Source organism: Gopherus evgoodei, chromosome 5 (genome assembly GCF_007399415.2).
Source record: "Gopherus evgoodei ecotype Sinaloan lineage chromosome 5, rGopEvg1_v1.p, whole genome shotgun sequence".
Lineage (NCBI taxonomy): Eukaryota > Metazoa > Chordata > Testudines > Testudinidae > Gopherus > Gopherus evgoodei.
This window is the reverse complement of record NC_044326.1, coordinates 89754383-89780973: the sequence shown is the minus strand read 5'-3', so window position 1 is coordinate 89780973 and position 26591 is coordinate 89754383. Positions and strand designations below refer to the sequence as shown.

At 42.1% G+C, this 26591-nt stretch overlaps 1 protein-coding gene across 1 annotated transcript in view; it reads right to left on the bottom strand.

Moving 5' to 3' along the window:
- INPP4B (inositol polyphosphate-4-phosphatase type II B) overlaps positions 1 to 4012 on the bottom strand; it is a 514637-nt gene extending 510625 nt beyond the window's left edge. Inside the window, exon 1 of the mRNA XM_030563920.1 lies at positions 3811 to 4012. The gene's annotated coding sequence lies outside the window, so the exon portion shown is untranslated. The remainder of the gene's footprint in view (positions 1 to 3810) is intronic.
- Between the last annotated feature and the right edge of the window lie 22579 nt (positions 4013 to 26591).

Below are 26591 nucleotides of genomic sequence, written 5' to 3'. Positions count from 1 at the left end.
ACCATTATACTGAGGAAAATTTCACTCTGTGGGCCTGATTCCCCAATGCCAGGTACAATGTGTAGCCATTTACATATGTGCTAAGTGAGAATAAAAACACTACCAAACCAGAGTGGAAGTGCTTTTATTCCCACATTGCACAACACTACAATTCTGATTTGTTACTGTTTTACTTCTGTGCAAACTGAGTGTAAATAACTATACAAGGTGCAAGCCAAAATCAGGCCCTACATATTTATCCTCATCCTCTACTTAACACAGATTGAGCTTTTCAAAGTCATTTTTATAAAGAAAACACACACTTGACCTATAAGCTTAGAACATGCTTTAGGTACCACTATACTGCTAGAAATGTTGTTTATAACTACAAAAAAATTACATGAAAACCTAGCATAAACTGTATACAGTGAAAGTTTATTTATATGTAGCATAATCTGTATACAGTAAAATCTCATTTCCTACAAGAGTTTCTCCCTATTAATCAAAACAACTAGGAGTCCAGTGGCACCTTGAAGACTAACAGATTTATTTGGGCATAAGCTTTCGTGCATCTTCAGATGCAACCATATTAATCATAGTGTATTATATGACTACCTCTTACAATGACCAGAAAAACTGCAGTTAAGCAACTGTTATTAACAAATTCTACTATACTTGTCAAATTAGCATCTTCACTGTACTTGACAGATTTACTGCAATGGCAGATAAGAGCAATGGGATAAGAAGACTGGTGAAATTATGACACAGTACATACAAATATATAGGAACACTTTCTTTTTCAAGAGAAAAACCTAAGTTAGTTCTGCTGCCCATTCAGACAAGACATAAGATCATTTTACTATTTTGATTTCTTCACCTTTAAATAGCTACAGAATGCTTTCTAGAAAAAATCTCGGTGAGCACATCCACCTCTGTGCATGCATTTCATAGGTCTAATAACATGGGAAATGCCTTAAAAGTATGATGTTTAAAGGATAAAAATTATCTACCAAGGATACAAAATGATGTTTTTAAAAAAGTGTTGCTGCACAACAGCATATGATCATGCAATACTGATTCAGCCGGTCACAGAAATGAACCCAATAAATTATAGCATGCATTCAATATTATAGTATGCCAGTTATACAACTATAACTAATGCTGTCTATGAGTTCTAATTTTAAAATCCTTTCCAGTGGTAAAAATAAGTGAAACTTAGAAATGTCTACGGGCAATAGTCACTAGAGGGTAAGGGGGGAAAAGGTTTAGTATGTCAGACTTTCTCATGAGGCCTATTTAAAATCTCAGACTTTATTCTCTTTTCACTTTCCACCTGTGTAAATCAGGATTAACTCAATTTAACAATGAAGTTACACCAGGGTATGTGAGAGGACCTTCTGGACCCTTCTCTTTACATGTCTAACTAAATTTAGCTTATAAAACAATTTTTATAGAAACAGTTTTTATGAAAAATAAGACAAAGAAGTAATTCTACTTCTTTTTTTAAATCTGTGCAACTAGTTGCATTGTATATGGGTATTTAACTTGTTGTTTGTGAATTCACACCAATTTCTAGCTACTGCACTTATAAAAGTTCAAGGGAAGTAACGGAAGCCCCCCCGTCACTGGAATCATTTAAAACTGGACTGGACAAACCATTTGAGAATATACTAGCAGGAGAGAGACAAGAGAAGACTAATACAAGTTCTCCCTCTCTAATTTATATGACAAAATAGTTTCTCTCATAACCTCTGCTCAACAGTCAGCTGAGAAGTGAATTCATATAGGTTCCCAAGTGCACTAAGTGGAGTTCAGAGTTCTCTGCTCTCTCAATATTGCCTTATTGGATTTTGTGTCAAGACAAAAATAAATTAAAATCTCTTATCAACGTGAAGATATTTCTGAGCTGAATTCTGACCAGACTTAAACCCTGTACAACCTCCTCTAACACTGATAGGACTGCCTGGTTGACCAGGGCTAATTCCTGCTCACCTTAATCTAGTGACTAGTACCTTAATTTCAGTGGGACTATTTGCATGAATAAGGCAAGCAGGATTTGGTCCTGCACAGGTAACTCCAAATAATACCATAGGGAATTGTGTGCATAAAATCCCATACAAGTTCCTGAATTAGAGGATAGAACTAAAAGTCTCAAGTAGAACCTATGTCATAAATTTAAGACAAATCAGTAGGGGACATTGATTGCCCTTCCAAACAAACACTACCAACAATTTAAGTTTTTTTATGATTCTGTATTTCAATCAATGCTTTTTTAAAAAAATATTTTTTTTTGGCTAGTAATTAATCTATGAAATGGATTCGTTTTTTGATATTAAAGTGAATATTGCCAATATTTGTCATTTAGACTTATACATGTATAACATCATTTTCTGAAACATAAAGACCTTTGAATTACAGATGTGGAGTGCATATGTAGTCAGTGAAGACTAGAAATATTTGCCTAAATTTTAATATGATTTGTACCAACTTGATTAGCCAGCTTTCAGTATATGTAATTAAACAAGCATAAATATTTTCCAGACAAGAAAGATGGAAGGATAAATATATGTTAGATGAAATCATGATTTTATAAACTTTCATGAAAATGTTTTCAATTTCTTCAACTTTAAGTCACTATACTTAAATTTATAGTAAATATTAATCAGCAAGCCCAAAACTTCATACATTACAGGGCCACATTCACATTACTTTATAATTTGTGCCTCAGTTTGTGGGAAGAGCAGTGGTACAAGGACTAAATCTCATTATCTTCCCTTCCTGGCTGATACTATTTTATGTCACGACTGTCTTCAACTTATTTATATATAGTGTCTTCGCTTTTGACGTCTACTACACTAGAGTATATGCTGGTTAACGCCTAATCATTTGTAACATAGTTAGAAGATGCCAGCTCTGTTACCGGTCTAAAAAAATTAAACCACAAGGAGGAGGACTCTACTCCCAACACAACCAGTTAGGTATCAAACTTTAAATATTTTTAATCACTCATTAAAAATGCCATGATTAGTGGATTTAAATAACTGCCACATTTTAAAGAAGCACGTTCTGCAATTGCTGAAGGGGTGATAATTTCAGGCTACATATTTTTCTTAATTGATGAAATGCATCCGGTACCACAACGGAGATCAGATAGCTCAAAACCTGCATTAGAAGTGAGAGGAACGCCCAGCGGCTTTTGCTAATAAGTTACACGCAGCAGCAACTAGGCTCATCGTCAGCACTGAACTGGTCTCCCTTTTCCGGGCAACCTCCTTGTTTGGTACCCGGCCGCAACTCTCCTCAGCAGCGGGGGACAAAAAGGGGAATCACCCACCGATCGCCACCCATCCACCCCCTGGGTCGAGCCCCAACGGGGAGGGAAAGAAAGGGTGACAATAAAGAAAGGGCGGCAGATCCCCCAACAGTACCCGCACCTCGTGAGGGGGCAAGAGCAGGCATGAGTGGGCAGAAGGGAGCAGTAACCGCCACCCACGCCGGGGTGGGGAAGCGCAGCAGCTGCCCAGGGCCCCTGCTCGCTCTCTCTGACCCAAGTAGTTGCAAGCCCCGAACAAACTCCCCAGAGCCGCGCCTGCAGCAGATCTGTCGCTCTGGCGCTTTGCTGGGCTGGCAGGTGAAATGCCCAGCCCGGAAGACAGGCTTTGCAAAGCTCCTGGCTGCGGCATCTTCCAGGCTCTGCTTTTCGGTTAGCACCGGAACACTGAGAAACTTGATTGGAGCGGCGGACGGAGGCTTCACCTGAGTTGTCCCCCTCCAGCCCCTGCTCCCCTCCCCACGCAGGCAGAGACCCCGGGCCGACCGCACAGTCATTACCTGGCTTGGAGCAGGGCGCCTGCCGCGCAGAGAGGCTGGAGCCGCGCTTCCCCCCGGGGCGCCTGTCACTCAGCAGCTGGGTAAGCTGCTATTTATAGTCCGGAGCCTCTGGCCGAGACTGCTAGAGGAAGCCAGGAGCCGCGGCGCTGCTGGGCAGGGAGACCCGGCCGGCCACGCACCCTCTGCCCGCAGCCGCAGCGAGAAGTTGCAGCGTCCGCCTCCCTCCGGGCGCGTCTCCTTCCAGTGTCAGCGCAGCCTGCCGGCGGCGGCCCCCAACTCGGCAGCTGCTCCGGAGTCAGTGCCCCTGGCGCCCGCCCGCCTGCCCGCGGGGAGAAGAGCAACCGCGCGCTGCCGCCGCCTCCCTGCCTGTCACTGCGCAAAGCGGCCCCGCCAAGCCGCGCTCACAGCGAGGTGACCTGCTGCGGCTGGAGGAGGGGAGAGCGAGCCGGCCGTGTGGGAGGGGGAAGCTGCCGCTTGCCAATCCCCTTCCGCCGCCCAGAGGAGCCGGGCGCCCGCTGCAGCTTCCCCGGGGCCACAGCCCGGCAGCGTGGGCAGAGCTCCCCTGAGTCCGCCCAGCCCAGCAACCCCCGGGGCACTCTGCCGAGGGGCTGGAAAGCCGTGCTTCTCCCTCCACACCTCTAGGAAAGGGTCAAGCCCTGACCTAGCCCCCAGCTCCCCCTCCGCTGGAGAGGCCGGGGCACAGCCACCCACATAGATGCCCCCTCCTGGCCAGGGGAAGTCACGCCTCCCCACAGCTAGAAATCGGGCATTTTACGAAAAACAGCTCCATTAACTGCACTGGACTAGAAGAGTATTTGGGGTGGGGTGGCGGGTGTCCACACCTTGCTAATGGAGAAGGGATTTTACTGAGGGACAAGCCTGATGGTGTACCTGCCCCACATCTAGCAGAGCATGAAGGCTTTGCCCCTCTGCATCTTGCAGGCCTGTCATAATATTATCCAATGTTTGGCAAAAGATTAATATGCTATTATGCTGGAATGTGATAACTGCTGTCATGTACACCTTTACTGCGCGTGTTAGGCTAAATGGAAAGACCAATTCAATGCCCTTCATGTAGTGGTAGCTGACAGCAATCGGAAGCCACCACCCAGGGCAATGGGTTTCATGGCAAGGCCTATCAGAAGCTAAGCTACACAGGCTGAGGGGTTTTCCTTTGACTAGTTGCAAAGGTAGGGGTGAGGTGATTGATTGATTGGTAGCAGATGTGTGGGTGTTGGGGTGGGAAAGCCTTCAGTCAGACAGAGAAGCAGTTGAGAGTGTGGCCCTGAGAGGGAGATGCAGATACTGGTGGCACAGAACCCTCTGGAAAGGCAGGCTTGGAATTTGAGGGTAAAGAAACTGCCTCCTGTTTGTTTCCACTGTGTTTGGGGAAACAAGAACTTGTGTACATTCCTGGTGAATAAACATTATTACACCAAAGAAATACAATACCTGATTTGTAGCCTGCTGGTGTGCTGAAAACACTGTTTGCCATATAGACCAGTATTGTCTCCTACTTCTCTGCTGGAGTGTCAATATCCATCCATTGTCTGTCTTATATGTCAATGTGGGGGGTGAGAGGAGAGAGACGGGGACCATCTTTTCTGTTTGTATAGCTCCCAGCAGGGTCCTGGTCCATGGCTCGATCTCCTGAGCCCTACAATAATACAAATAATTTCTCCTGCCAGAAATAACCTCGGAGGACCCAAAATATTGGCTAACCATTCAGGCCAAAAGTGGCAACAGTGTTCAGTCTATTTTAACTATATAGATGCCTCTTAATGTTAGAGGTAAAACAAACAAAAGAAGCTAGAGGCGGGGGTTAATCAGTTTACAATTTGCTTTTTACGCATTTGACAACAATTTGTCTATACTCATTTTCACATTAGTCAGATCCAGATGTGTCAAAGTGCTATTGGGATCAATGGAACTACAGGTACATAAATCACTGCAGGATTGGGCCCTTACTTAGGCCCATCCTGTATCAGATGTGCATAAGCAGACTCCTGTGCAATAACAAAGCCCCACAGGAGATGAGCTTTGCTGGATGTACGAGTCCACTCAAGCAGAGCTTATTGCAGGATTAGGCCTTAGGTTTTGCTATACTGAAAAGTACCTTTATAGCCATCCATTGGTGATCAGAAAAGGCCTGTGCATTTTTTAAATTAATGATTTTGAAGAGTACATACTATTTAAAGAGGGTTTTGTCAGAAAGTGAGGCAATAGGAGCAGAAGGGACGTCTGCTTTTTAGACTACTGTGCATTGATGATCTGGTCATCTGTTCTAGCAGTCTCTTGCATTGAAAATGAGGTCCCTAAAGTGTGGGGCACACCTCCTTAGAGGGACATAGCAGGTCTGGGCCAGCCCCCACAGGGGCATGGAGGGAGCACAGGTCAGCCCCACCCCTGGCCACAGCTTTTGGCCCCATCCCTGGCATGGCTCAGCACTCATCTGGGGGCCCTACTGCAGCTCTGCTACCACCTAGGGCCAACGCTGGGGACTGGAGTTGAGCCATACCCAGCTGCCAGCTCCCACCTTCCATTCTGGTTGCTCCTGCCCCTGCTCCCAGCCTTGGTTCCCGGCTGCCAGGGGCGGCTCTAGACATTTCACCGCCCCAAGCACGGCGTCATGCCTTGGGGAACGCTCTGCCGGTCGCCAGTCCCGCGACTCTGGTGGACCTCCTGCAGGCGTGCCTGCGAAGGATCCACTGGTCCGGCGGCTCTAGTGGACCCTCCATAGGCATGCCTGCGGGAGGTCCACCAGAGCCACGGGACCAGCGGAGCCTCCGCAGGCAAGCTGCCGAAGGCTGGCTGGCTGCCTGCCTGCCGCCCTCCCGGTGACCGGCAGAACGCCCCACGCAGCATGCCGCCCCAAGCACGCATTTGGCATGCCGGGGCCTGGAGCCACCCCTGCTGGCCACAACTTTGGCTCCTTTACTCTGCCCCCTGTCAAAAAAAAATAGGTTACTCTGGAGGAGGGGTGCAGAGAGGGGTAAAGGGGGGACCGCTGTGCTAGAGGAACATGCACTCACTAGAAATATACCACATAGATTTTTAAGGCCAGAAGGGACCATTGTGATCTAGTATGACCTCCTGCATACCACAGAACTTCCTTGTATTATTCTTGTTTCAAGTTCGACAGTGCTTCCTTCATAATTTCATAGAATTCATGTCAACGTGGAAACAACAAGCAAAAATACATTTCAGAAAAATCCCAAACCAGCCAAAATAAACTACATTTTTATTATGGAGACAGAACATGAAGACACATTATAACACCAAAACTTTCAGAGTTGGGAACCATATTTAGGCATCAAAATAAATGGCCTGATTTTCAGGGGTGTGGCATTCACATTGAGTTCAATTGGAGCTGGGGATGCTGAGCACCATTGATTGCATTGGCCTTGTTAGCACTACAAAAGTAATTCTCCCTTTTTTGATATTCACTCCTTCTGGCCAAATGTTGAGACTAGGCCACTTCCACCTTAATTGAATTGGCCTCATTAGCACTAATCCCCCAACTTGGTAAGGCAACTCCCATCTTTTCATGGGCTGTGATATATATACACTGTTTAGTGTATTTTTCACTCCATGCATCTGATGAAGTGGGTTTTAGCCCACAAAAGCTTATGCCCAAAGAAATTTGTTAGTCTCTAAGGTGCCACAAGGACACCTCATTTTTATTGAAAATAAGGCAATTAAGTGCCTTCATATAGGTTTAGGTGGCTGGACCAACACTCAAACCACCATGTCATGACAGCTACTTACCACAAGTGGTGCCTCCTCCTAGCCACTCTGGGGATTAGCTCTTTCCAAATCTGAGTCTTTTCTACCACTTGCTGCATACATTGTTGCCAATGTCTCACTCTTTATGAATCAGGGTGCTCCCTCTTCATGAGGTTGTCCACCAGCCAGGTCACCAGGCATTTTTTCCCTCTTCCAGTGTTACTGAAGTCTTTCCTTACACACAGCTTTCCTATTCACTGCTCCTATGGTGCCAATTCCCCAGTAGCTGGTGGGGGAGCCCATGCCCCATCCTCTACTCTGGGGTTTAGCTGAGGAACCCTCTCATCAGCAGCTGCCTGTTCCATTATGAACCTTACTACGTTTTCACTGAAGCTTTCCTTACCTTCTAGCCCCTCCCTTTCTCTGGATTTCGAAGCCACAGAACTTTCTGCTTTCAGAGAGTAACTGTAGACTACTTGCCTCTCTGACCGCTATCATATCATATCTTCTCCCAGGAAGTGATCATTAACACCTTCCTCCTAGACTTTATCAGCTCCCTAGCTTTATAGAAGGGCATTAATTCTCTGGCCTACATTAACCCTTTCAGGGCAAGTATGGGGAAACACATCCTATCACACAGCAAAACAAATCTCGGGGGAAGAATAAATGCTAAACAACAAGAAGCTACACTGGTACTGCTCTCTGCACAGAACAGTCACTGCAGACCAGCTCACTAAAGTGAAACCTGCTAAGCTAAGACAGACTCTTACCAAGCATAAAAAGAGTGACCAGGAAATCCACATCGGATTGCACCTCATGTTGTCATTTACACCTGTGCAAAATGGGTATAAAATGCTACTGTTATAATTTGATTTCATCTTATGCTCAGTCTGCACAGAGGGTCGGGAAAATATTTCCTCAGATTATCAGAAACGTTAAATGACTTTCCATCATAAGACAATGAGGATAAACAATGAGTGAGCCCTGAGACAGCAGAGATAGCATCACATTCTGTAGGAACCTGCTACCAAATCAGAAATGGGCAAACACAACATGAAGCCCTGTTCTGGGTAGATTGTTCCTACTGCTGTCAGATACTAGTTGAAGATTCTTTTTCCTTTACATGTTGGCAACATTTATATTACTTGTCAAGCCAATAAGGTATTATCAAAATGAAGTGGACTGAACTGACTGTTTTCCTACTAGTTGGAGACATGAAACATGTATATCCCCACTCATCCAGGAAATTCCAGGTCTATCTCCAGAGTAATTTCACATCTTGACTCTCCATGAGAAAAGAAGTCAGTACTTAAAAGATCCCACAAAGTAACTAGTACTCCACTATTATGTCTCTTCCAATAACAGTTATCCAAGTGTAGTTATTTATACCTATACAAAATGGATATAGAACCAAATAAGAAAGGTGGAGTTTTACCTCCACTTTACACTCACTTTGCATAGGTGTAAATGACTGCACAGTGTGTAGCTGCTGGAGAATCTGGTGCAGTGGATCAAATTATTTTCTCAATTACATTAGTGCAAACGCTGTTGAATTCAAGAGGAGAAGGTCCAAAGGCCATTCTTTTTATTAGGTCAATACATACGTTAGAAATACACAAGCTTTCTGGGCAAAATTTCAACTAACAGGTCTTAAACATTTAGTTTCAGCCAAAAAAATCACATAACTCTGTTTTATCACAAAAGGCAAAGTATTTCTAATATCTTTCAGTAACACTTCCATGGGGCACAGGGTCCAACAGTTAGCTTACTGTCTAAAACAATAGCATCATCAGAAAAGCTGCAATGCAAACTGTACAGGGTTCCCCACTTGCTGATAAGAATTTGCCATTCCTTTTTTCATTTGCTGTATGATTTTCAGTCAAGATTTGTGTGATGCCAGAATAGATCTATTTCAATGTGATGTTTTGAGGCCCCCTAGAAACATCAAAAATATTAGGAACAAATAGACTTCACCATCAGCAGTCTCTCATCTATCTTTCTCAACTCCAAAAGAAAACTCATTTTAAAAATTCAGATTGTCTGAGATGTAATCTGAGTAACGTTTTGGCACTTTTCACTTTTTTCTATGTCTTGGGCCCCTGGTTTTGCATTCAAATCTCAATCCAATCATCCACTAGCACTCCAAGTTAGGACTCTAACATTACCTCTGTTCTGGGAAGAGAATTAATAGCAATTTCTCCTCAGACTCTTGGCCTTTAAAGGACTCAGGAGAATCTAGAAATTATCTTGAATTTAGTTGTTCCTTGTGCAAAGCCCGTATTCCCCTCTGGTTTAGTCCATGGAGAGGAATCTGCACCTGTTTCCAGATGGGAATGCAAAGGCCAGGAGTCTCCCTGCAGATGCTACTTGCCTTAAGCAGACTCCTTGAAAACCACACATCTCAGGGATCTGAGCTGGCAGGGTTGGTTTGGTTGGTTTGGTTGTTGGTGTTATTTTGCGGGTTTTTTGTGCAATCCCCATTCTTCTCCCTTGTTGTCTTAATAGAAGAATTGCCAGGACTCTTGTGGACTAGGGTTACCGACTGACTGAAGCTAGTCTGAGAGACTTTCTTTTCCCAACATGATGTAATGTCATAATTGTACTGTACCTATCATAATCTCCTGGATTGCTTTCAATTGTCCCCGGGAGATCGATGCCGATTCCAGAAGACTCCCAATCAATCTGGGAGGATTGGCAATCTTATCATGGACCCATTTTTACATTTCCTGCACTTTAATTATTTACATCACTATAAACTTAATACAAAATGCTCCCAAATCATAATGGTAGCATTTGACACTCGCATTGAATCAATGTAAATTACTACACAAGGTGCAGTGCACTGAAGACTCAATGACTCTAAGTTTTCCACTCCTCTATACGGGAATAGTTCACACAGGGGAGAATTTGGTCCTCGGTTTCAAACAGACTTTTGATCTATTTTGTGGTGGTGGGTTAAGAAATAAAAAGCATACATTTTTTATTGCAGATTGCAGTTGCAAGATTATAGTACTCCATTTCATTGGTAGTTGGTGATATAGTGACATAAAGCCATTCTCACCCAAAACTGATATAGAATACAACATACTAACATGTGCCATATACAGCCATGCTTGCTAAACACACAAAGAAGCAATCCAAAAGATACCCACACTGTGCTGTTCCAAGAAAACAAAAAGACTTAAAAAAATTTTTTTTAAGATTTTATAGCATATTTTCCTCCTACGTGGGTATTAAAAAAATGGGATTTGAAAAGAATTCTCTTACCAATACAAATAGCAGAACACTTTTAAAAAATTTACATGTTCTTTGATCTGTTTGCCATTTCCCCCTACAATGCTATGATATGACAGATAGATCTGGTAGAGAAAGGTATGTCTTAAAATTCCATTATTGCAGAAAGTTCAGGATCACTCAAAATATTCGGAACCAATTTTTATTTTTAATGCAGGCTCAAAGGTACCAAATTTGTCCTTTTTCATGGAATATTTTATACAAAGCAAGGCTCACACTGGCAAACTCAACTGGTGCTTGGTCAGTGTGGATTTATGACATCAATGTTAATTAAAAATGACTGATGCAAATTCTATAATTAAAATTAGATCATAATAAAATTGGTAAGTTTTTGTATCAAGAGACACAGGAATACGTTATGCTTTCAAATGCTAAAGACTATATTTTGCCATCTTTATCCACATTGGGTGAAATTCACCCTGCACAACGAGGCCTGTAAAAAGCATATGCACCTCTTGAGTCCTCATAATAGGTCTTATTTAGGATTTAAGCAGGATGGATGCCTTGTCCTGGCCCTCTTTGAAGGGGTGAATTTCACAGTGGTATCTTATTTCAGAAGCAGTTCCTTTAAAAGCAATGGAATATTCATGCATAAATAAAGGGAGCAAAATCAGGCTGTAAATAAAACTTTAGATGAACAGGGCCCTTGCGCACCTCAGGGTATGTCTTCTGCCGTATCGGCGGGTAGCAATCGATTGCTCGGGGATCGATATATCGTGTCTCATCTAGACGCGATATATCGATCCCCGAACATGCTTATATTGATTCCGGAACTCCACCAACCCGAACGGAGTTGCGGAATCGACAGGGGGAGCCGCGGACATCGATCCCGCGCCGTGAGGATGGTGAGTAATTCGATCTTAGATACTTCGACTTCAGCTACGTTATTCACGTAGCTGAAGTTGCGTATCTAAGATCGATTTTCCCCCGTAGTGTAGACCAGCCCTCAGGGACTATCTTAACATGATTCATTCAATGCAGGTGTAACTCACACACCTCCTGGATGTGGTGTTCTGTCCCATTTAGTGGCACCAATAGCACTTAGAGAGAGAGAAAATGAGTCTGCTCTACAGCCTTAGCTAAGAGCCAGTTTACTTTTTGTTCATGGGGTAGAGGCTCATGCACTAAGCTCCAGACGTCCCTAGTTCAGTCCTGCCGACTGAGGTCTGTCAGCCTTACGCAAGGGTCTTGGATCAGTCGGTGATTACACACTGCTCTTTATTATTGCACTCCAGTCCTTGTTAAGCCTCTGCATGGTGACCAAGCTGCAAACAGTAAGGAACCGACTACACCAACACAAGGGGTCCAGTATACTATTTTCATTCACCACTTTTCACCAGAAGCACATTCTTACGTGCAACACTACTTGATTATTATTATTATAACATGCTAAACAGTCCCTCCAGAGTTGACAAAATTTGCCCTGACTAGCTAATGCTTTTGCTCAAACCCTCAGATTCTATAGAGACTTTACCTTTGACTAACCTTCCATCATAGTTTAGTACAGATTAACTCATGTAGGCACCAAATACACATAACTGGGTTATTCAAAGATTTTCCCTTTATCTCCTACCTATCATACAGATCACATCCATACTCCCACTCCCTGACCTTTTTATACTGGTCACAGCAGGGCTTTAAAAAAGAACCTAATTTACAACATGGATGCACAATCACTTTTGAAATCCGTGTGGAATGTTCTTACCGTCTGTGTTTCATTTCACAATTTGATGGCATTCAAAAATAGCAGTCTTCCTTCTGTGCATCATGCTGCACTAATGTCTTAGGGTAAATACTTAATCTGAAATCATCCATTGTAGCTCTTATGGGGGCGGGGGAGGTGCTCTGCCAATGACTGATACATAACAGTTCCCTTTGCAAGGGACAGAGACAATAGCACACCTGCACTCAGGGAAGCATGGGAGTGAGCTGCTTCCTTCGTGTGCACCAGGGATATACATTGTCCCAAGGGGGTTAGGAGAAGGTGGGACCCCAGGAGCAGGCTGGACAATCCTAAAAGATGCTGAAAAGCTCAGGAAGGGATTGCACTTCCCCTGGGGCACACACACTATTCAGAGATGTTCATTTCTGGGACAATCTAGCCCTTAATTAATACTTTTAATGCAATTTGAAATTCCAGTTGAAAGGCTCTGTATCAGAGCAAAGTATTATTCATTATTATTGTTGTTACTGTGTATTTTACATATAATTTCAAATATACGTCTCATATTAGATGCCTGAAATCACACTCAATTTTATCAGTGATGACCATCTCTCAGCTTCTCTCCTCTAGGACAAGATGGGCCCATTTCCCCCTCCGTCTGCCTGGGTTCTTTCCTTCTCTTTCTTTATTCTTGGGAGCATGCAGAAACCTATCAGCAGGAGCCAAAGATTTGATCCTGAAACATTTACTCTGCAACAAGTCCTTACTCATACACCTAATCCCATTGAACACATGAAGATTGCATGAGCTGTCCCAAGCACCTGCTATAGCTCAGCAGTTTAGAGTTTTGGAGCAGCACTATGTTTGTGTTGATTTGTCTGCAAACATTTTTATGTTTTACTGCTGTCATGAGGAATAAAGGACCATTCTATGTTCTACCATAGAGTCTTTGTATCCTGAAGTAAAATCACATATGGTAGACTCCCTCTGGCTATATATAACACATGTAGTGAAAGATAAAGCATGTTTTCTTGCCGATTCTGAGACAGACATTGCAGATGCAGTTGTGTAATACTGTTAAAGGTAGAATGTATGGGTTTTGCACAGGAGGAATTTCCCTACAAATTAATTCCCAATAAAGGTAATTTCTTCAGAATAAGCACTGGAATCAACTGCTGCAATACTGATTAGCCTAATCAATCAAATTATTATTTTTGTAAAGACTGTTCAATATCAGACAATGTATGTCCAAGTCCAAAATTTGCACCCCTTATGCCATAGTTTTTGCACTTATTTATATATTTTTATTATTGCTTTTTTTTTTTAGCTAACATAGAAGTTGCTAAGTAGTTGCTAAGTTATACAATTATAAACTAAGTTGCTAAGTTATACCAATATAAAAATATGGGTTCTTGGAAAACTATTTTAGTAAGTGCCCACAATTAGTGTTAAGCAGCTTTTGTAACCACTTCCTCTCCCCCCTAATAGTTTGTTACAGATAAGGACAAAGTGATGCCAACCACTATAGATATAACATGTAAACCCTTACATTACTACAGTATTAAAGTTCTGAATTCAAACAATAAAAAAAATCAGGATATATAAAATGCAAGTTACTCATAGCAACTTTAACCAACCCACAGTGCACAAATAGGGCCAGATTCTGTTTCCCTTTATACTGGGATAAATTCAGAGGAATCCCACTGACTTCAGTTTAATTATTCTGAACTAACCATGGGCCTAACTGAGAACAGACTTGCACCAACTATTATCAAGAGGTGTATTTAAGAACCTACCAAATAATCACAGAGGAACAATCCTTGCACAGATCTCCTCCCTCTGAGCAGAAGTGGACACTCAGCCTCCTATATGCTACTGATCCCCACTTCTAGAGTCTGCAGTGAGCTCTTGGGTCCAGGGTCTGTTTTGGGGAAGAGTTAGGATAGGGTATGAGGGGGGAGGATTAACAGACTAGGGCCAATGGCAGAGGGTGGCATATTATTACCCTTCCATCCCCATGAATTGTAGGCAGAGCTTCCTCCCAGGGCTCCTATTGGCAGCAATAATCAGGAAGTATGTTGCCAGGAAGCTGTAGGATGTGAAAAGGAGTTGGGAGCCTGAGTTGGTACAAAGGCACAAGAGCCTTTGTGTGCACGTGCCTGGCTGCACAGATCCCTGGAACTCTCCCATGATTGTAGGCCAGTCTAATGGCATATTATGTAAAGCAGTGATTCTCAACCAGGGGTACACATACCCCTGGGAGTACGCAGAGATCTTCCAGAGGGTACATCAACTCATCTAGATATTTGCCTAGTGAAGTAAGCACAAAGTAAAATTCCATACAGACAATGTCTTGGTTATACTGCTCTATATACTATACCAGGGGTCGTCAACCTTTCAGAAGTGGTGTGCCGAGTCTTCATTTATTCATTCTAATTTAAGGTTTCGCGTGCCAGTAACACATCTTAACTTTTTTAGAAGGTCTCTTTCTATAAGTCTATGATATATAACTAAATTATTGTTGTATGTAAAGTAAATAAGGTTTTTTAAATATTTAGGAAGCTTCATTTAAAATTAAATTAAAATGAAGAGCCCCCTGGTCTAGTGGCCAGGACCTGGGCAGTGTGAGTGCCACTGAAAATCAGCTCACATGCCGCCTTCAGCACACGTGCCATAGGTTGCCTACCCCTGTACTATACACTGAAATGTAAGTACAATATTTATATTCCAATTGATTTATTTTATATTATATGGTAAACAAGAGAAAGTAAGCAATTTTTCAGTAATAGTGTGCTTTGACTACGGTGACCAGATGTCCTGATTTTATAAGGACAGTCCCAATATTCGGGGCTTTTTCTTATATACGCTCCTGTTACCCCTCACCCCCGTCCCGATTTTTCACACTTGCTATCTGGTCACCCTAGCTGGAATACTTTTGTATTTTTATGTCAGTTTTGTAAGCAAGTAGTTTTTAAGTAAGGTGGAACTTGGGGGTACACAAGACAAATCAGACTCCTGAAAGGGGTACAGTGGTCTGGAAAGGTTGAGAGCCGCTGAAGTAGAGAGCACAGAGTGGGCAATCACTGTCTCCCAGGTGGGACAAGATTGAGGAATTGTTGAAAAGAGGCTCGTGGAACATAGTCTTCCTTTATAGTTGAGAATAATCTTGCCCAAAAATTAGGTATTGAGTTTGCATTTCCTGCCTTTTGTGTTTAAATATTTAGCCCTGGTAGGTCTATTATATGAGGTTGTATTTAAATTATTTTAAAGAAAAAGGGAAGAAAAAAGCATATAAAAGAGTGAGAAAATTTAAAATATGGATCTACAGAGTTGGGCATTCGTGTGTGAAAATTACAGTGGCTCATTCTCCCCTATGTGGGAATAACTTCTACAGAAGAAGTTGCCTCCAGATTCTTCTGGGTCAGAGCAATCCCACCACTTAAATTGTGGATCCTTTGTAAGCACCTGGACGTGTTTGTCCTTTTCTGCCTACCCAGAGTTCCATCTCCTCCTACCCACCCAATATTTTCAGGAGCTCCCTCTACCACAGCTGCCCCAAGATCCTTCTGAAGATTCCACAGCATGAAGGGGAAACAGCACAAGTTAATACAGCTTTGAACTGTGTTCCCATCCAAATTAAGGGGTTGAAGTATCTGGTGGAACTCAGCCAGCTTCCCTGTCCCACACCCTCTAACCCTCCAGAGCCTATATCTGCAGAGTCCCCATGGAGGGACCTCTGGGAGCTTGGGGGAAAGGGGGTAGCATCATATAGAGGGAAAAGTTCCCCTTTCAAAGGCACAGGCTCCCCTTTGCAAGACCTGGGTAGGAGCATGAGGCCCTTATTTCCGAAGCAGGAAATGGAAGTTGGGATGTACCAGGCTACAAGTGAAGTTAACTGAAATGGGCTGGCTAGGCTAAAGCAAGGGACAAGGCACTAAGACTAGAATCATGAAGAGTATCAATAGCTTGAGGAGAAAGATGAATCTGGATGGGCCAGTGGATGACTCTGTGTGTTCTTTTCAAATCTGACTCAAGCTGGCAGTAACAGAAAGTTTCTATGTTACTGGGAGGGACACGTATGTGAAATGGGCTGGTGGTGTTCATCTAGTTCCTTTTGGGTAAATGTATGCACCACAAAACTGATTCTAATTGGAATCCTTTATTTCAGTCTCAATAGAAAGGCCAAGGGTTGAAGTGGCATGGAGAATTGTCATGGTATAATTCCCCACTCTGAGCCTTAGCGTCCAAAAGAGGGGTACCAGCATGAATTCCTCTAAGCTCAATTACCAGCTTGGTACTTGTAGCGCTGCCACCAACCAGGAATTCCAGTGCCTGGTACACTCTGGTCCTCCCAAAACCTTATCTGGGGACCCTCAAGACCCAGTCCCTCTGGATCTTAACATGAGGAAAGTAAACCCTTTCCCTCACCGTTGCCTCTCCCAGGCTTCCCTTCCCTGGGTTACCCTGGAAGATCACTGTGATTCAAACTCCTTGAATCTTAAAACAGAGAGGAAAATCCACCTTCCCCCCTCCTTCTCTCTCCCCCTCCCAGACACTCCCTGAGAGAGAAAGTAATCCTAACACAGAGAGAAAATTAACCTTTCTCTCCCCCTTCCCTACTTTCTCCCCACCAATTCCCTGGTGAATCCAGACCCCATCCCCTGGGATCTCACACCAGAATAAAAAAACAATCAGGTTCTTAAACAAGAAAAGCTTTTAATTAAAGAAAGAAAAACAACAGTAAAAATTATCTTTGTAAATTTAAGATGGAATATGTTACAGGGTCTTTCAGCTATAGACACAGGGAATACCCTCCCAGCCTAAGTATACAAGTACAAATTAAAATCCTTTCAGCAAAATACAAATTTGAACTCCTTCCAGCCAAATACACTTTTGAACTCCTTCCAGCCAAATACACATTTGCAAATAAAGAAAACAAACATAAGCCTAACTCGCCTTATCTACCTAGTACTCACTATTTTGGACATATAAGAGACTGTATCAAAGAGATTGGAGAGAAATCTGGTTGCACGTCTGGTCACTCTCAGAACCCAGAGAGAACAACAACCAAAAACTAACAGCACACACAAAAACTTCCCTCTCTTAAGATTTGAAAGTATCCTGTCCCCTGGTCCTCTGGTCAGGTGACAGCCAGGCTCACTGAACTTGTTAACCCTTTACAGTCAAAAGAGACATAAAGTACTCCTGTTCTATTAACCCTTACCTATCTGTTTATGACAAGAATGAACTACCCTTTTGATACTAGAGGTGGGCCTTTGAGAACAGGATTATGGTACGTAGGGAGAGAAAGCTTGCACTGCTACTGCCTGTAAATGGAAGATTTGAATCTCCATAGCTGTCAATCCAGCACTTTTCACAAGTACTTTAATTTTTAAGAAAACCTCTTATTTCTATCCTTCTGGAGTGAATACATGGTAGTGTACTTAGTTATTCTTGTATTAGTCTTGGAATGCAACGTGTGAAGGGATCTGAAATGAGAGATACAGTACATAGTAAAAACTTAGATTAGGAGAGCTAAGGGCAGATTTCATGAACTGAAGATCAAAATTTTTAATGCTTTCATGTCAGTCATTACTCAGCTGCACTCTCTTCTTGTACACTGAAACTTTCTTAATGTAGCTGGCACTGCTAAAATTAAAATGAACAAATTCAGCATTTGTGAGACTGATGTGGTAACAGAGATGATCAGACCAAACTCTGAATAAGTACTGAGAAGCTCAGTATGATCAGCTGCTCTTTGAGCTGTTGCTGTCCTTCACTTATCATTGACATTTATTACCTCAATTGCCACTGGCAATAGTAGCTTCATGTTCTTGCCAAATACTTTAACCCGTATTGGTCAGTTATTGTTCTTCATGAAAAATAACCTAACAGCAGAAATGCACACAAAAGAGATGGCAGATCACACTAATAAACAAAATGTAGTGAAGAAATTCCCCATCTTATTGTGAACTAATAGCTTCCATTATATCATACTGTGTATGCAGTGTAATGTGTGTATGTGATTTTTTTTAAATCATTGGGTACAATTTATGTAAAGATGTGAGGGAAAACAGGACAAAAATGCCTGAATTTGGGAATTTCATGTCATTACATGATAGTATTAATACAAGTATCATAATGCATTGGTTTTGACATGATGTTATTAACTCCTCTCAGCCCAGATGCGTCTGTTACACTTTTTCTTTTAGGGTTTCTGGAGCTCCACATCACAATAGTAAACAAGTCTGCCAGCCAGGAATGTTTCTCAGATAAAGCAAAATGCTTATATATTATACTTCAAAGTGGTAACATACTGCATAATAGTATAAAGGATAAAATGTCAGGGAGCATTTCCAAAGAAAATGCTTCTCTAAAATTGGATCTTTATGTGAAGTATAGATGCTGACCAGACAGGGAGAATCCATTACGTTTTAATCTAAATCACATGCAATTTCCAGGACTTAAGATCAAATAGTAACAGTATGAAAAGGATTTATTGCTGTACATAGTATCAAACATACAATCAAATGTTTAAGGATAAACAAAGAAAATGTCTTTATTTGCTAATAGCCCTAGCCCCACCCCCACCCCATCAAAAAAAAAATCCCAGACCCAAGTAGAGTAGCAGTTTGAAGTTTCCACTCTGCAGGCTAAGATAATGCCAGCTTGTTAAAGTAGAGACATTAATCAAAAAGGATAGAAGGAACTGAGACTTTCTGAATCTGTGACATACTGTAGCTAATATTTTCACCACACTTTGAAAGCAGGTATTGTACGGGGAACAAGTAAAATTTTCCTAGTCCTCCTACCCTTTACCATCTAACCACTTTCTATAGATACTAAAAAACACCTTTTTGATACTTTCTTTTATGTGGCCACACACCCTCTCCCTCCCCCATGTTTTTCCTTTCTTTTCCTTTACATGGCTTGAGTGAAATACACAGATTTTTGGAAATATGTTGGCATGTAAAGTTATGTGGGTAGGTATTTTAAGCACTCATAACTGATCAGAAATATTAACTTTGATCAGGGCCATATTAGGTGGGAGCATAAAGTCTGAAGGCACTATTTACACTTTGTTTTACTGACACTGAAACCACAAAAATCTTGCCCTGGCTCCATGTTTCATTGAATAACTCAGATCAAGTTTGTCAAAAGGTTCACTGTCGTTCTTTAATCTTTGAAATAAAGCTAGGCCTGTTTGTGACCTTGCATCAAAATCACACAGAACTTGCAGTTGAACGTGAAATGAGATTATTACGTATGCCAGTTTCCATTGAATTTCAGTTTGCACTTTTGAGTTTTGCAAACTTGAAATTCAGAGATTGAACGTGAAATGAGATTATTACGTATGCCAGTTTCCATTGAATTTCAGTTTGCACTTTTGAGTTTTGCAAACTTGAAATTCAGAGACGCTCAGGAAGGGATGCAAACCCAAACAGACAGCAACTGAAAGGAAAACTGGGACTGCTGCATTTAGCACAGCTCTACAGAGAGGTACATTTAGAATTCCCATTCTGTTTTGTTTTCACTATATTCTTTCCCTTCCAGAAGTTGCACAGAAGAACATTTTAATTATATTCAGTTGTAACCAAGCTAATCATGATGTCACACATTTGGATTAGAACCTAAGCAACAGCAATGGACAAACATCTCCAAGTAGGGGTAAGTAAAATTTCAGTTCAACAACAGAGAGGGAACAAGAATAGAGACTGAAGAAAATAAGGGCCTGATGCAGTGGGAGCCTTTCCGCTGACTTCAATGGGCTTTCAGTCAACACCTATGAAGCTATTCCTCTCAGCGCAACAAACCCTTCTCACCCTCATCACCTTCCCACATTATATATATCCTTAGGGTGACCATATTTCCCAAAGAGAAAATGGGACACCACATGGACCTGGCCTAAGCCCTCCCTGCCACCCCCTCTCTGAGAGGCTGGGGTCACTGGAACTGTGTCTCTCTCCCCCCTCCCCACTCCCACAAGGCTGGAGTTGCTTGTCGCTGGAACCCTGCCTCTTCTCCCCCCCCCACAAGAGGCTGTCGTTGCTGTAACCCTGCCTTCCCACCCCCCACACACACGAGCCCTGCCTCCCCCTCTGCAAGGGGCTATCAAGGGGCCACCTGGCACATTCTTCCACACCACACTCCACTTTTTGACAAAAATGGGCATTTGTCCCGTTTGCTCTTGCCAGCTGATCAAGTGCAAATGGGACAAATGCCCACTTTTGCAAAAATATTTGGGACAGCTGGGACAGGGCTTAAAAAAGGTACTGTACCAGCCAAAACAGGATGTATGATCACCCTATATATCCCCCAACTCTTGCTGATGGATAATTTCTGCAGAGACATTTTTAGTTCCAATCTAAATCACCAACTTTACTAAATTACCTTGTTTTGTGACATGATTATACTGCTGAAATGCATCCTCTGGAATGATGAAGAGATGTGGAGCCTGCACAAAAGAAAATAAATGTATGGAATAAACAAGAAATCCTTCTGTGGAGAAGTTCTATAGCAGTGACTCTCAAGCTTTTGTACTGGTGACCCCTTTCAAATAGCAAGCCTCTGAATGCGACCCGCCTTATACATTAAAAACACATTTTTATATATTTAACACCATTATAAATTCTGGAGGCAAAGCAGGATTTGGGGTGGAGGTTGACAGCTCACAACCCCCCATGTAATAACCTTGCAACCTCCTGAGGGGTCCCAACCCCCAGTTTGAGAACCCCTGTTCTATAGGATATAACGGATGATTAAAAACTTTCTATAGGTTTTCAGACCCATACTATAAAAGTCTTCAGAAAAATGTCTGCAGAGTCCTATTAAATTTCTCTAGAACCCTGTGAGCTTCATCCCTATCCAATTCTATGGAACCTTTTCATATGATGAGATAAAAAATAAAAAAAAATTCATGGTCAATTATCTTAAATACCAGTTAATGTGCAGTCCTATTTTAAATGGATTGTCTTTATTTAATAATGTAAACTTTTACTACATTTCATTTAATTTTTAATTATTGTAATGTATTAAGCCTATAAAATGAACAAGCTTATGACTAAGTGTATCTATATGTGTATGTTTCAGAGGATCATTTAACATCTGAACCCTACACTAATTTATCTGTGCCAATCTGGTCTAGGAATTAGGCCAGAAATCTCATGGGACAGGCTTTCTTGTGAGATTTCTGGTACTTTCTGGTTCCATCCTAGTAGGAAATATAATAGATAAGTTTATGGCAGTATTCCTTTACTTCTATTTCCAGCTGAATCACGTAGTGGAGAGGTGTATGAACAAGATCCCCCAACAAAGTGAGAAAAATTATTATAAAAAGACAAGTCTCTTATTTTACACAAACCTATTCATTCTTCCCTAGGGCCAGAATTTTGTTCTTAGGGCCCAATTTTCCTACCTCACTCGACATTGAATAGTGCCTTACTCTGGAAGTATCAGAGGGGTAGCCGTGTTAATCTGGATCTGTAAAAAGCAACAGAGAGTCCTGTGGCACCTTATAGACTAACAGAAGTATTGAAGCATAAGCTTTCATGGGTGAATACCCACTTTGTCAGACGCATGTAATGGAAATTTTGCAGAGGCAGGTATAAATATGCAGGCAAGAATCAGTCTGGAGATAATGAGGTTAGGTCAATCAGGGAGGGTGAGGTCATTTCTGGACCCATGGGAAGGAGACTCTGGAAGAATTCCACCACAATTTCAACAGCCTCCACCCCACCATCAACTTCAGCCTGGATCAATCTACATGGCAGGTCCACTTCCTAGACACCACAGTACAAATAACTGATGGTCACGTTAACATCACCCTATACTGAAAACCCACCAACCGCTATGCTTACCTTCATGCCTCCAGCTTTCATCCCGGACACACCACACAATCCATCGCCTACAGCCAAGCGCTGAGGTACAACAGTATCTACTCCAACCCCTCAGACAGAGACCAACACCTATAAGATCTTCATCAAGCATTCTCAAAACTACGATATCCTCACAAGGAAATAACGAAACAAATCAACAGAGCCAGACATGCTTCCTGCTACAAGACAAGCTTGAGAAGGAAACCAACAGAACTCCACTGCCCATCACCTACAGTCCTCAGCTTAAACCTCTCCAATGCATCATCAGTGATCTACAACCCATCCTGGACAACGATCCCTCGCTTTCACAGATCTTGGGAGGCAAGCCAGTCCTCGTCTGCAGACAACCTGCCAACCTTAAGCATATTCTCACCAGCAACCACACCTCACACCATAACAACTCTAACTCAGGAACCAATCCATGCAACAAACCTTGATGCCAACTCTGCCCACATATCTACACCAGCAACACCATCACAGGACCTAATCAGATCAGCTACAGTATCACCAGTTCATTCACCTGTAGTCCACCAATGTTATATATGCCATCATGTGCCAGCAGTGCCCCTCTGCTGTGTACATTGGCCAGACTGGAGAGTCACTACATAAAAGGATATATGGACACAAGCCAGATATCAGGAATGGCAATATACAAAAACCTGTAGGAGAACACTTCAACCTCCCTGGCCACACAATAGCAGATGTAAAGGTAGCCATCTTATAGCAAAAAAACTTCAGGACCAGACTCCAAAGAGAAACTGCTGAGCTTCAGTTCATTTGCAAATTTGACACCTTCAGATGAGGATTAAACAAAGACTGTGAATGGCTAGCCAACTACAAAAGCCGTTTCTCCTCCCTTGGTGTTCACACCTCAACTGCTAGCAGAGGACCTCACCCTCCCTGATTGAACTAACCTTGTTATCTCCATACTGATTCTTGCCTGCATATTTATACCTGCCTCTGGAAATTTCCATTACATGCTTCTGACGAAGTGGGTATTCACCCACAAAAGCTTATGCTCCAATACATCCGTTAGTCTTAAAGGTGCCACAGGACTCTCTCTTGCTTTTTACTCTGGAAGAAGTCCCACTGAAATTTGCTGGGTAACTGACAAAGTAAGGTACCATTCAACATGAGTAGAGGTGGCTGAATCTAGACCTCCATACGAGAGTGAGACTTTATATCTAGCTCTGAGTAATGTCATTGCATTGCCATGGGAGGAGCCCAGTAAGGAATAGTGTCTCTGAGAGTAACACTTTCTTTCCTATTTTCCCCTTGCTTTAGCATGCAGTTTATTTCCCACCCCCTTTGTTCCAGCTCAGTTCTGCTGAGTGGAATGTTGCATGCTTGTACATTTCGGGGATACAGTCTCCTCATTCAACTTGTTTGCAAGGTAGTAGTGCCCCTGCAGAACCTATTCTCCCATCTTGTCCTCACCCAGTCCCAAACTCCTGATCCAGGTAAGCCTTGTGTGGCCTCCCTGGGGGGCCTTATACCTCTTACTGCTCTGCCAGGCTCAGTAGGAACTGCATTATAATCCAGTCCTGAACTGGCAGGTGCAGTTGGAGAAATCTAGTAATGTGTTAATAAAAAGTCTGATTAAGACCAACAAACCTGCCAGAACTTCATAAGAAATGATGCCTTCAGTCAAATCATGCCATGGTATAAGTGGCAAATGCCTGCTTACACTCATAAATGGGAATTTAATGCGTAATCTGTCATGGATGATAATGAAATTTTTACCCCAATGTTTTATATATTAGAATAATTTTCTGATAAGGCTCTGCAGAACAAAAGCGTTGTATGTTATTACACGCCATACTATGATGAAGAGATATTAACATAACATTCCATTTTTATGTTGCTAGGCTATTGCAGTTAAAGGTAAGTTCTTGTTCTTCCTTTACAAAGATAAAAAATAAACAAAATGAAACAAAACAGTAAAGCAGTACTGCATTCATTGGAGAACTATGCAGCAATCCAACAGAGCTCATTTTTCAGTTAACAGACATCTTTTAAAGACATGCAGCAGAAAGTTAAAACCATAAAAGAGATACAGCTTTTATGGTAGATATAGATCTACCTATTATCTCTATGATGGTGGAGTGACATATATATGGTACAGTAGAGGAATCAGCATTGTCCAGTCTGCCATTAAATTCAAAATCTGTGATGATTCTTGCAGTACTGCCTTCCTTTTTCTATATACATTTAGAAGGGCAAGGTGAGAAATGGAGGTACTGAGCAATAATCAGCTCTCCTTGTAAAAAAAACAATGCTGACGGGAATAACCTCCTGAATTATAAAAGTCATCACTGCACTGGAGAAGGAATTATTAGTGAGTCAGTTTATTAGGGCTTCCAGAGTTTGTACCTTACTCCGGAGACATTTTAGTTACAGATTAATCAACTGGAAAAGATATTTGAAGGAAAAGGATATCCTAGTTGATATAGTTCACAAAGCATTAGCTAAGCCTCATGAGTCTGATGGACAACAAATTATTGTTGAAACAGCTCAAATCTAGAAAGCATTTTTCTGTGTCATTTGTTCTTCTTTGTCACCTAAAATAGTTCTGCAGCATGCATTTATAGTCTATATTTATAAAGGATGAATTTATTCTCCCACCATTTTGCTTTATGCATTTGTATTTTTTGCTTTTTTTTTTTCCTGAGATGAGTCAGGAACCTGCAATCTCTCTGATAACAGCCGTATTTAAAACTATAATAGCCTGATTCTCATTTACTCTAAGGCCACTTTACATCACTCTGGGAAAACAAAAGGGATTTAAGTCAATGTAAAAGTGTAATTTACACATCCTTTAAGACCCCATTATCCAGTCAGGATGGTGTAAGCAGCATTGGAGTAAACGAGGATCTAGCCCTAAGTGCTTACTATTAATATTGTACTAATGTGCCAGTTTGCTACAAACTTATAGCTTGAGACATTCAACCTTGTGACCAAACAGTAAAAAAAGGGCTAGGAAAGGATATTTTGCAAATAAGAGAGTGGATTATTCAGTACCAGATAAATGGTCTGTGTGGGTTTAGAGTATATGTATAGTAATGGTATCTGGCAAGTAGCTACACATTTTTATTCAGTACTATCCCTCAAGGTACTGGTTAAAATGTCACGTGTTTGTTTTATTTGTTAGAATAAGATTTCTGTGTGAACTGTTTGGATCAGGGCCGGCTCTAGGCACCAGCAAACCAAGCACATGATTGGGGTGGCACAATTTCAGATCCCTACCTCCTCTTTTTTTTTTTTGCTTTGGCATTTGTGCTCCCGGAGGTGGGGTTTTTTTTGCTTGAGGCGGCAAAACACCTAGAGCCAGCCCTGGTTTGGATACACAATCTGTCCAGGGGATCTTCACAAGGATTCAGAGCCTGAACTTGCTTTTGTTGACTACAAGGGCCTTGCCTTTGACTTCAATTACAGGACAATGGGGACTTAAATTAGAACTGGGTGCTTCTGTCTACATGAAGGTGAAATGTTATTGTCACTGCTTCAGGTACTTGTTTTATCACAATGGTCTATATTTATAATTAACGTTTTACTCCTATTATGAGTACAAGGGAACAAATATATTAGAAATTATTTGTATTTTAATATATTTCTCTCCTGGTGAGTCTATTTTCACCATAAAGGAGAGGATTTTCAAGGCTGCCTAGGGGATTTGGATGCTTTGAAAATGCCACCCTAAGAATTCTCATTAGTCCTGATCCTGCACCATTGAAGTTAATGTCTAGAGTGGGAGCAAAACCAAGCCCATGTTTGCACTGCTTTATCACCAGGGTTGAATGCCATTTGTAGTCAGAGGTGTGTTGTCAGATGCTACCGGTGTGGTGCTCTGCTCTCTCCTTGTTGGTATCACTCAGCTGCGTGCATGTGTTCCCTCTGTGTGCTGCCCCAGCTCTGCGCAGATTGCTGACACAGCAGACCCGAAAAGAACCCCAATGACCACAGAGTCTAGTAAGGTATGAAGGCACGTCGGCCAGGTTTATTGCCGTATTGGACACAACGATAGTTCCCCTAGATTGTTACTCTAGTAAAAGGCATACTAATATGTGCCCACAGTCAATGGACTCGGCTCAGTTAGTGGCGGGACTTTCCACTGCCCCTCGGCCGGACCCAGACACCGCCCCAGGGATACATTCTTATACACAGGTACAAACAAGTTACACATCACTCCTGACGTATTAAGGTGCAACCCCTTTACGTAGTAA